This window comes from Entelurus aequoreus, linkage group LG04, assembly GCF_033978785.1.
Source record: "Entelurus aequoreus isolate RoL-2023_Sb linkage group LG04, RoL_Eaeq_v1.1, whole genome shotgun sequence".
NCBI classification, from domain to species: domain Eukaryota; kingdom Metazoa; phylum Chordata; class Actinopteri; order Syngnathiformes; family Syngnathidae; genus Entelurus; species Entelurus aequoreus.
Genome location: NC_084734.1, coordinates 49,512,554 through 49,525,608, shown reverse-complemented (window position 1 = coordinate 49,525,608; position 13,055 = coordinate 49,512,554). Strand labels below are relative to the sequence as shown.

The 13,055-nt window shown below is 38.8% G+C and overlaps 1 protein-coding gene across 2 annotated transcripts in view; it reads left to right on the top strand.

Moving 5' to 3' along the window:
- tmem200a (transmembrane protein 200A) overlaps window positions 1-13,055 on the top strand; it is a 36,682-nt gene that overhangs the window by 6,836 nt on the left and 16,791 nt on the right. The window lies entirely within an intron of this gene.

The window sequence follows — 13,055 nt, the reverse complement described above, 5'->3', positions numbered from 1 at the left end:
AAAACTATTACAAAGAACTTGTATAATTGTATCCATGAGGTACTTCTGTCCATGAAAGTAGAACAAGCCAACATCTGCAGGACACTACAATCAAGGTGAGGATCAGCTGCTGAAGTGACCCGTCGCCATGATCTTGTGACCCACCACAGTCGCTGTGGCCCTAAATAACGGCCTGGATCAGTTATGTCGAAAATGCGGCCCTAGGGCCATTTGTGGCCCGCAGCTTGTTTTTTACTGGCCTGCAACACAAAGACAAATTAAGAACATTACACAAAAAAAATAGTATATGCAATTTTTGAAGAAGTTGCGTGTGAATGCAGATATGTGCAAGCTGCTGAAATGTGCAAGCCAAACTTAGATGCTAATGTTAGCATGGTAACAGTTAGAATGCATCAAGTACCAAGTCATATGACTATAAAGTGTACGCATGTAAAATTTGCAACAAACACATGAATAATGACCTCAGCGTTGGTGATGGACAAAATGGGACACATTTTTGCGATATTACGGAGATGAAATAAGGCTGTTTTAGTAACACTCTTAATGTGTGACTCAAATGACAGAGTTGGGTCGAAGATGACACCGAGATTCTTTACCGAGTCGCTTTGTATAATTGTTTGGTTGTCAAATTTTAAGGTGGTATTATTAAAGGCCTACTGAAACCCACTACTACAAACCACGCAGTCTGATAGTTTATATATCAATGATGAAATCTTAACATTGCGACACATGCCAATACGGCCGGGTTAACTTATAAAGTGCAATTTTAAATTTCCCGCTAAACTTCCGGTTGAAAACGTCTTTGTATGATGACGTGTGCGCGTGACGTCAATCGTTGAACCGGAAGTATTGGTACACCTATGAATCCAATACAAAAAGCTGTTTTCGTCTCAAAATTCCACAGTATTCTGGACATCTGTGTTGGTGAATCTTTTGCAATTTGTTTAATGAACAATGGAGACTGAAAAGAAGAAAGCTGTAGATGAGGGCTGGCTGGCGTAGGTGGATAGCTAATGTTTTTAGCATAGCTCTGTGAGGTGCCGTTGCTAAGTTAGCTTCAATGGCGTCGTTAGCAACAGCATTGTTAAGCTCCGCCAGGCTGGAAAGCATTAACCGTGTATTTACAGGTCCATGGTTTAATAGTATTGTTGATTTTCTGTCTATCCTTCCAGTCAGGGGTTTATTTCTTTTGTTTCTATCTGCAGTTAAGCCCGATGCTATCACGTTAGCTCCGTAGCTAAAGTGCTTCGCCGATGTATTGTCGTGGAGATAAAAGTCCTGTGAATGTCCATTTCGCGTTCTCGACTCTCATTTTCAAGAGGATATAGTATCCGAGGTGGTTTAAATTACAAATCCGTTATCCACAATAGAAAAAGGAGAAAGTGTGGAATCCAATGAGCCAGCTTGTACCTAAGTTACGGTCAGAGCGAAAAAAAAGATGCGTCCTGCACTGCACTCTAGTCCTTCACCCTCACGTTCGTCATCCACTAATCTTTCATCCTGGCTCAAATTAATGGGGTAATCGTCGCTTTCTCGGTCCGAATCGCTCTCGCTGCTGGTGTAAACAATGGGGAAATGTGAGGAGCCCTTCAACTTTTGACTTTTTTTTTTATCAGCGACCAAAAGTTGCGAACTTTATCGTCGATGTTCTCTACTAAATCCTTTCAGCAAAAATATGGCAATATCGCGAAATGATCAAGTATGACACATAGAATGGATCTGCTATCCCCGTTTAAATAAAAACATTTCATTTCAGTAGGCCTTTAAATAAGTGTCCTGTCCAGCAGGACTGATAATCAGCATTTCTGTTTTCTTAGCGTTAAGATGCAAAAACTTGCTGGACATCCATTGTTGAATTTCATTTAGACACGCCTACAGATGACTACAATCTGGCGTGTTGGTCAGCATTAGGGGCATGTAGAGTTGGGTGTCATCAGCATAACAGTGAAAGCTAACACGTATGATGTCACCTAGCGGCAGCATATACAGTCGTGGTCAAAAGTTTACATACACTTGTAAAGAACATAATGTCATGGCTGTCTTGAGTTTCCAATAATTTCTACAACTCTTTTTTTTGTGATAGAATGATTGGAGCACATAATTGTTTGTCACAAAAAACATTCATGAAGTTTGGTTCTTTTCTGAATTTATTATGGGTCTACTGAAAATGTTACCAAATCTGCTGGGTCAACAGTATAAATACAACAATGTTAATATTTGGTTACATGTCCCTTGGCAAGTTTCACTGCAATAAGGCGCTTTTGGTAGCCATCCACAAACTTCTGGTAAGTTTCTGGTTTAATTTTTGACCACTCCTCTTGACAAAATTTTTGCAGTTCCGCTAAATTTGTTGGTTTTCTGACATTGACTTGTTTCTTCAGCATTGTCCACATGTTCTCAATGGGGTTTAAGTCAGGACTTTGGAAAGGCCATTCTAAAACCTTAATTCTAACCTGATTTAGCCATTCCTTTACCCCTTTTGACGTGTGTTTGGGGTCATTGTCCTGTTGGAACACCCAACTGCGCCCAAGACCCAACCTTCGGGCTGATGATTTTAGGTTTTCCTGAAAAACTTTTTCATTGTCCCATTTACTCTCTGTAAAGCACCAGTTCCATTGGCAGCAAAACAGGCCCGGAGCAAAATACTACTACCACAATGTTTGACAGTAGGGATGGTGTTCCTGGGATTAAAGGCCTCACCTATACCGGGGCGGTATAGCTCGGTTGGTAGAGCGGCCGTACCAGCAACTTGAGGGTTGCAGGTTCGATCCCCGCTTCCGCCATCCTAGTCACTGTCGTTGTGTCCTTGGGCAAGACACTTTACCCACCTGCTCCCAGTGCCACCCACACTGGTTTAAATGTAACTTAGATATTGGGTTTCACAATGTAAAGCGCTTTGAGTCACTTGAGAAAAAGCGCTATATAAATGTAATTCACTTCACTTCACTTCACTTTTCTCCTCCAAACATATTGCTGGGTATTGTGGCCAAACAGCTAAATTGTTTGTTTCATCTGACCACAGAACTTTCCTCCAGAAGGTCTTATCTTTGTCCATGTGATCAGCAGCAAACTTTAGACCAGCCTTAAGGAGCAAGGGCTTGCTTCTTGCATGGTAGCCTCTCAGTCCATGGCGATGCAAAACACGCTTGACTGTGGACACCTGTGTTCCAGCAGCTTCCAATTCATTACAGACCTGCTTTTTGGTGGTTCTCGGTTGACTCTTGATCATCCTGACCAATTTTCTCTCAGCAGCAGGTGATAGCTTGCGTTTTCTTCCTGATTGTGGCAGTGACAAAACTGTGCCATGCACTTTATACTTACGAAAAAGTGTCTGCACAGTTGCTCTTGGGACTTTAAGCTGCTTTGAAATGGCTCCAAGTAACTTTCCTGACTTGTTTAAGTCAATGATTCGTTTTTTCAGATCTGTGCTGAGTTCCTTTGACTTTCCCATTGTCGCGTTTGTAATCACATGAGCCCTACTTAAATGGGCTCAGTGAAGTCAACAGGTGTCGTAAATCATAATCACTCACATGAAGTTAAGAGGCCATGCCATGAAGCTAATTTGATTTGATTGTAACTTTTCTGCATCACCAAAATTGATAATGTATGTTGCTGTATGTATACTTTTGACCCAGCAGATTTGGTCACATTTTCGGTAGACCCATAATAAATTCATAAAAGAACCAAACATCATGAATGTTTTTTGTGACAAACAATTATGTGCTCCAATCACTCTATCACCAAAAAAATATGAGTTGTAGAAATTATTGGAAACTCAAGACAGCCATGACATTAGGTCCTTCCCAAGTGTATGTAAACTTTTGACCACGACTGTAGATGCTGAAGAGTGCATGGCCAGGAACCGAACCCGGTGGAACGCCGCACGTGACCTTTACATACTCCGAGGTCACTTTCTTATGGGAGACGCACTGCATCCTGTCAGTAAGATAAAAGTTAAACCAAGAAGAGACTAAGTCTGACATACCAATACGTGTTTTGATACATTCTTATAGAATGTTATGATCGACGGTATCGAAAGCAGCGCTAACATCAAGTAGCAGCAACTTGGATTACGCATCCACATCCATCATTAGCAATAGATCATTAGTCATTTTTGCGAAGGCTGTCTCCGTAGAGTGATTTGCCCTGAAACCAGACTGAAAGGGTTCACAGAGATTGTTGGACACTAAGTGTTCATTTAGCTGCTGTGCAACAATTTTTTCCAGGATTTTTGAGATAAATGGAAGCTGGGACACCGGCCGGTAGTTTACCATTAGGTCAGGATCGAGGTTAGGTCTTTTAAGCAGAGGATGAATAACCACTTTTTTGAATGTTAGGGGAATAGTGCCAGAGGAAATTGATAAGTTAATAATATTTAGCACTGATGGTCCTAATATTACAAACAGCTCCTTGATAAGTTTTCCAGGAAGTGGGTCAAGTAAACCTGTTGTTTGTTTTGTCCCATTTACACGTCGCAGGAGTTCCTCAGTTATTTCTTAAAAAAGAGAGAGATTATTTTGGAGGGCAATAGCCGTCATACATACATTGGCATCTTTGTTAATAGAATCCAGTTGTAGCTGGGACGCGTTATCTTTAATCTCCTTTCTGATGAGTAACATTTTTTTTAGTAAAGAATTGCATAAAGTCATCAGCCGAGTGGGTGGAGCTACTGGGAGAAGTCCATTGTTGGGTTAGCGAACACATATTGTACTGAACACATATTTAGGATATTTTTTATTAAGGCAGATGAGATTGGAGTAGTAATTAGGTTTAGCTAAGGTAAGTGCGTATTTATAAGTTATCCAAATATAATGGAAAACCTCAAGTTTAGTCACACGCCATTTGCGTTCCAGCTTTCTACATGATAGTTTAAGAGCTCTGGTTTCTTCCATGATCCAAGGTGTACGCCTTTTTTAGCTTTAGCGGTGCTATATTATCAATGGCGTTGCGCAGGGCATCGTTAAAGTTGTTAGTGAGGTTATTGATAGAGCCCACATAATTTGGGAATGGTGCCATTACCGAGGGCATTAGGACAGCAAGAGTCGTAGTTGTGACAGCATTAATGTTGCGGCTGCTAAAGCATTGGTTATTAGTAGCTTGTTGACAATGAGTCAGAGCTTCAAATTTTTATAAGGTAGTGATCAGACATTATTTAGTGTACGGGAGTACCATACCTTTAGAGGTGGTGACACCCTGGACAAGAACTAGATATATCGTATGACCGTTGCGATGCATGGGTTCCTTTATCATTTGTGTAAGACCACAACTATCAAGTATAGTCTGGAGCTCCATGCACGGAGGGTCTGACAGGGTATTCGTAAGTATATTAAAATCCTCCATTATAATTAAATTATCTGCGTGTGTCACTAGATCAGCAACAAACTCTGAAAATTCACTGATAAAGTCCGAATAGGGCCAAGGGGGGCGATAGATAACAGCCAGATGGAGAGGTAGTGGTGTGACAGACCTCATGGTAAGCACCTGAAATGATTTATATGTATTACTTAGGTTAGGACTAAGGTTAAGGTTTTCATTGGATACTAGCGCGACACCCCCCCCCCTTTTTTTTTAAGGGGACGAGCAATATGTGCACTCGTATAGTTCGAAGGAGATTCCTTGTTTGGCGGAAAAGTACCAAGTTCTATGAGCCTGAGGCGTTCGGCTCTAAAAAGTGGCTCAAAAAGTTAGTATGCTAATGCTAGTAATGCTGCATGAAGCTGAGCCAATCAGTGGCCACATTACTGAACAGCACAATCTGATTGTTTTTGTGTTGTCTAGTGGCCAATACTAGTGTAGTATTGGTATGTTTAGTTAATGTAACCACTATGCTTGAAAATGCTTAATGTAGGGCTAAATTACATAGAATATGCTTTGTTACCGATAACACAAAACTAAGATATAGATGTTTTGTTCAGATAGTTTAGCATATATTGATTGAACTATATTGTATTGGTTTTAGTATATTTAATGAACAAAATGTATCAAAGTGGCCCCTGCATCCTTAAATTTTTATTAATGCAGCCCTTGCTGAAAAAAGTTTGGACACCTCTGGCATAGAGTGTTTATGCCCTGCTCTTGGTACTTCATTTTCATATCCTGATGACCCCCCCAGTAAACATGGTGTGTCCATGGCTCGCGTGTTCAATTCCCACAAGTCGCTTTGTCTTTCCCAGGTCGAATTGTTGCTAACTTACGTCTCAATAGCAGAACATCCTCAGATCAGATCCGTTTAGTTTGTCTCCTGCAGAGATCTACGCTTTGTTTTGACATTCTTCCTCCATGTTTGTTTCCGATGGAAGCGTGGCAAGCGACTTTAACAACATCAATAGGGGGTGTTTAATTGTCTCGGCAGGACAAAAATCTAACTTTATTGCTTGTGTGATGCAAAGACACAAACTTGTTTATGTGTTAAAGCAAATCCATTGCAGTGTTTCCCATAAACTGCCAAGATACCTGTGGCGGTGGGGGCGTGGCTATGGACGTGTTCACCATGACATCATCGAGTAATTTGCATAATAAACTACAATGATTTGATTTTCTCTAAAAAGGCTAAAAAAATGTATACTTACTAATTAATAATAACAGTTTTGTTTTAAACGTCCATCCATCCATCCATTTTACAATATAATTACAACACTTTATGTACATATTTATATACAGATTTGAACAATAAGTTATTCTCTGAAATATATTTATTAATTGTGGTTCTTACAAAAAATATATGTTATAAAAATATAAAAGCTAAAATGTCTCTTAAAGCTCTGCCCCTTTAATTAGTGCATACTAAATAATTTAACTTTAGCCTACTACTACAACCATATTATTTACCAGCAACATAAAGTGAAACAGAGGCAGAGGTGTCCTGCCATAGTCAGTAACAAATAAACAGAAAACAGTAGTGGTGGTAGATAGACACAAAGCTTCATCAAACTTCTGATCCACTGAACAAAGAGCTCCAAAAATCTTGATCCTACACTTCTCTTTTGTAAAGTAAATCTGAACAGCCGATATGGGCATCTACATCAACTATATGATTTGCCTGAGGAGCTTGACAGGACACACAAAAAAAATAAAAATAAAATAAAAATAAAAATAAAAAATAAACATTTAAAAAAAATAAAATAAAGATTTTTTTTTTTGTGGCGGCCTTAATTCTTTCGTGGCGGGCCGCCACAAATAAATGAATGTGTGGGAAACACTGCATTGTTGTCCTACAGACACTTTTCCATGATGGCATACCTGTGCCTACAGCTGGCAGTTGCCATAGAAACGTGTCACCTAGCAGCAGCAGCAGTAAGTAAAGTGCCTCTGCATCATGTGATGTCAGCTATGGATCAACATGTTCCACAAAAGGACCAACAGAGCAGGTTCAGAGGAAAGTACTCAGGTCTATTAAGGTGATCACTGAGGGTGACAATAGCAAAAACAATCAGACCGTGCTGTTCAGTAACTTGGCCACTAAATAGGTAAACAATTACTAATTAAATGAATTACTTATTAAATGAAAGATGCTATGGTGGCAATTATCACATGAAATAAAAGTTTCAGGGAAGAAACGTTTCCCAATCGCAACTACCTAGACATGTGACGCCAGGTGTGTGGCAAATGGTGGCACGGGGCCATTTGTGGAGTTTTGTTGGCCCACCACATATTGTGGAAATAAAATCAAGCAGAAAAACAAAGTAAAAAAAATAGGACAGAAGTGCAAAAATATGTAATGTAATGACAAATAGCTAGGGATGATGCTCGAAACCGGTTTTCCCGGTTGTTCGATAAGAAAAGAACCGAGTCCTCTGACTCGAATCCCTTTTTGAGAACCGGTACCCGTTATCGAGACCACTGCAGTTAAGAAAAAGAGTTGGTTCTTTATTCGAATCCCTGCGAACGAATCCCGTCCCGACAAGAAATGCTCCGTGGGACATCACAAGAAATGACGTCACATAGCTCAGTCATTAGGCGCAGATAGCGAAAGCAGGGAAAAAATGGACCGGAAAAAGCGCTCCAAGGTGTAATAAAGTTCAAAACAAAAGGTATAATCCAATGAATAACTTTACTGAGAGATTTGAGCAGGGTACAAACACATGACGAACACTTTTATGACCAACCGGAAACATAGCAACCAGGCTAGCAACGCACCTCCTTTACGGCAGCTGTCGCAACGTTCTTAAAGCAACCGCAGCACATACATATACACTGTATATTATACAGTATATACAACATATATGAAAGCTCCCTTTTTTAACTTTTGTTTTTCTTTCCTTGTAAACAAAACAAAATCACACTGTATATGTGTTGTTTGTCTAATTATAAATAATGCAGACGAGGCGTGTTGGCTGAGTTCTTGACGTTTACTTTCACAGCGTGCTCATAACCTCATTCTTAGCTGCCGGGTGGCAACATGCAACAACACTTTTCGGGGCTACCGCGCATGCTCGTCACTCCCGTTACATGCTGGGTAGTGTAATTGTTATATTACCTAGCTCATAACATCACATCTTTCCCCTATAAAGAAATAATGTTAACTCAATAAAGTGTATTTATTTTTTTAGCTTTAACTTTTAATTTTTTATCATTGTAACCACATTTGCAAACAACTTTTCTCTTCGTAGAATTTTCTTTCAATAAAGAAATAAAGTGCAAAAATGTCAAAGCATCATAACAAACAGTTAACACTTATTTTTTTTATTTTTTTTATTTTTTTTAAACAACTCGAAAAAACCAAGAGTTCTTAACAACTCTCAATCAGCCTCTTAGGTGGCTGAACATGTCTCTTAGGTCTAGACAGTCTCTCAACAGCAGAGTACGCGGACACTGCTGTCAGTCCTTGGTCAGCAAGGTCAGGCTCCGTGTCAGCAAGTTCTGCAGGTCCAGCTGAGTCCTGTTGAGCCTTTTCCCGAGTAATAGCTGTAGTTAGTATGTTCCAATAGCAGCAGAAGTGCACTTTTTGGAGAGCTGTATTATTCTCAGTTTTGTGCCCAAAGGACTGATTTTATTTAACACTATATTATTATTTATACACCTATAGTGATCACAGAGACAGGTTGTTTTTGTGTTACTGTATATATTTGTTTTTCTGAAAAATCCCACTTAATATACTTTGGGTAACAACAGTCAATATTTATTTATTTTATTTAATTTTTTAGAGGGGGTAACAGTCAATATTTATTTATTTATTAGATTTTATTTTTTTCTTATATAATAAAAGTGAGCTTTCGTTAAACCAAATATTGTGTGTTTTTTTCCATATACAACAACCTATCTGGACTCGATAAGAGAATCGATAAGGAATCGATTCGATAAGAGGATTCGATAATAGGCTCGAACTCGATAATTTCTTATCAAACATCATCCCTACAAATAGCTGACATTTTGATACCTATAACTAGAGATGTCCTGATTCCAATCATGGGATTGGGGCAGATATTGGCCTTTTTTTAACTGAGCAGCGATCGGCCAATGAGCTGACAAACCCCCATGGGTCAGAATGCCCTGTAAGACAAGCTAGCATACATGTAATACAGACGGCCTCAAATTGTTATAACAATGGACCATGGATCAATAACTTATGGACAATTTAATTGCTAAGCCCCGCCCCGTACCCCTGTAAAGACTTTTAGCTTGAGGGTAGGCGGCCATTATTTTCAACCAATCAACACATATGTGCTTGTTAGTCCCTCAGAGGTGTGTAACACATTTTGTGGTTAAGTTACAGTTGGTGTTTTGTAGAGCTGTATGAGAAATTTCAAGTCACTCATTTATGGGGTTAAATAACAGTGCCACCATGCGGCGTATTTGACTGAAAATTAATATAACAGGCAACACAGCAGGGCCGCATGTTTTGACACATTTGGATGTTGGTTTATACCCTCATGAGTGCTTGTTAGTAAGTGTGACGGTTTGGTTTCACCTCTTTCTTTGAGACACCCAAACTACACTTAAATTGTTGGTACGTCACAGGCTCTTCTGTCATTTTGAACTCCCGCCCCTTAAAGGTTTAAGTGCTGTAGAATACAAATTAACTTTTGTTTGACACACTTGACTAAAAAAAAATTTGAGTGTGATTCACCAACTGTTCTAAAGCGTTTGTATTTTTCCTTTGCTTTGCAGCAGCACCAGCGAGATGATTGACATGGTAGAGCCATTAAAATGTGAGACGCAGACATGCGAGCTAGGGGGAGGAGAACATTTTTTGGTCTTTTTTGCGCTTTGAATGAGGGTGATACAGCTTTGTCTGATTGGTAAATGTGAAAAGAAGGTTAAGTGCCAAAAACAACACTGATTATATTTGAGTGATTACAAATACATCAGCACACAGTCTGCAGGGAAAATCAACAGAAATATATTGTAAAATCATAAGCAGAAGAACATTTATAGATGAAGGTGTTCCCTGTAAGATAAACCCTTTTAATAAACTCATCCCTGCAAGAAAGTGGGAACAAAAATGGTCGCCTCGATCACTCTAACCTTCTTAGCGCTTTAAAAGGGGACAATGCTAATGTTCATGTGATCTGAGATTAAACAAGCATTTAAACACAAATGAAGGACGACCTAAAAATAGACATGTTTGTTTTTAAGCCTTCCGTCATTTGAATAACTATTCATAGACAAGATGAGGGCAGCTGGCGATGATTCACTGGAATGCTATGTTGAGATTGCAGGCTTTCCAATTGCCATCAATACGTAAGACAAACAATAACACTGATCCTCTGCTTCCGTCAGCCTCTATCATCTTGCCACATCTAGAAAACATTAGCATACAGTTTGCTGTGGTAAATCTATCACGACTTTTATACTTTTGACTACCATTACCTAAGAACAATCTAAATATATATATATATATATATATATATATATATATATATATATATATATATATATATACTGTATATATTTATATATCACAGTATATATATAATGTGTATATGTCTGTGTGTGTGTATATATATGTATATCAGGGTTTCCCCTTAATGTACTTGAATGTGGCGGACCGCCACTGCATTTTTATTACCGCCACAACTTTGTTTTTTGTTTTTACTTGAAAACAAATTAAAGTAATATAATATATCTTAGCCCCAAAAATAAATCATACAAAGTCTGATGCTATTCTTAACTTTTATTACCATTTATGATATAACAAATGGCACAATTCCAACAGATTTTACCTCCCGTGTACACACTTTTGTTTCCGTGATTACGCGCTTCCCCGCCGGACACACAACACTTCCTCTTTTTCTGCCAATCACCTTTCAGGCATGGACGGCATGTTTGCCAACATGGGAAAAACTGACATCAAATCCAAACCACACGAACATAAAACATTACCACCAGTAGGTCGTTACAGTTTAAATGAATATATGTATAGCCTATTATTTGCGCACTATATTGACAAGTGATGTACCAAACACTCGACCACTGAAAAATACTTTGATTACCGAAAACAGTACTGCGTAACCCGGATGTAAACAAGACGCACGCCTGGAGCATTCTCAGCATGTCTGCGATGTGGAAATAACCAGATATACGCACCATCTACAAATTGTGCAAATATTAAGAGGACAGTGGTGGCTTTTAAGAAGAGAAAGTTGAACTAAAGCGGCGCGTAACAAGTGTGACGTCATGCTTGCTGCAGCTCGCCTCTGTTTAGGGACATTGAGGGACAGAAGTAAAACGTTTCTAAACACGACTACATTTTATGATAACACCAGAAGAAGATTAGATTTGTTGCTAGTGTTTTTTAATTGTTTTTAAAAAGTCATTAAAAGTCTCAAGAATGACACTTGGAAAATTTCCAAAATACATTGTACAATAACCAAGAACGATTGAAAAAATGGCAAAACGATATAAAAATATATCTTAATACTAATTAATAATAACAGATTTGTTTTTAAATGTATGTATACATTTTAGCCTTTTTAGCCAATCCGATCGACTTTATTTATCTAGCACATTCTAGAAAACAATTAAAGTTTCACAAAGTGCTGCACAGGAGTTAAAACACACATTTAGAAGCTGGATAAAACTAAGGAGTTAGTGAAAAATCATATCTTCATAGCAGATTATGCAAATTTTTCAATGACGTCATGGTGACCATGCCCCGACCACGCCCCCACCGGTATTTTGGCAGTCAAGGGGAAACCCTGTATATGTATGTATGCATGTATGTATGTACATATACAGTATTATTATTTATATATGTATAGTTAACGCAATAAATTTTAATATCGGCAATCATTTTTTATTGTACGATTAACGCACACATGTCCATTTTGACCCTCGGCCAGTGCCTTAGCTGGGGGAACTTGACTGCAATTCGCTTGTTATGGTAGCGGCACAAGGAACAATGACACACCTGTGAACTTTGCAGAACACCACCAGTTAAAGAACATGAACACATTTTTCAAGAAACGGCTGAACAGACGGTGGACCTGGATTTCACCTAACGGCATCACAAAGAATGAAATTGACTTTTTCCTCACCAACAGACCACTCACTGTTACTGATGTCTCCGTCATCAACAGGTTAAATACAGAAAGTGACCATCGAATGATCAGAGCTTCTCTTACCGTCAACACAAAGTTAGATAGGCAAAGTGCATGAAGCATCCTAAAAAGCCCAATATAAAGTGCCTAGTACAGAAGTAATTGCAATATCAGCTTGCGCTTTCTAATAGATTTGAAACACTAACTATATCGGAAAAATTGAGTCAAGCCTACCATAGAATAATATGTCACTAAATGAAGCTGCACTGGAAACAGCTGGACATGTCCAGCCACCAAAACCAGAATAACTCTCCACAGTAACAAGACAATTGAGAGAAAATCAACGGAAAATGAAAAGAGAGGGCACAGACAGACAACGCATTGGGTACACTGAGATAGGTAAGACAATGGCACAAGAAATCTCAGACTTTAATGAATAAAAGATACTGAGAGCCCTCAAAGAAAACAAAGGTATAAAGTCAGACCAAAGAAAGCAGTGCCTTGGTAGAAATAATATAATTTCACTAAAAGAAGAAGATGGAACTCCCATTCATGACCTAGAAAGAATCATGGCAA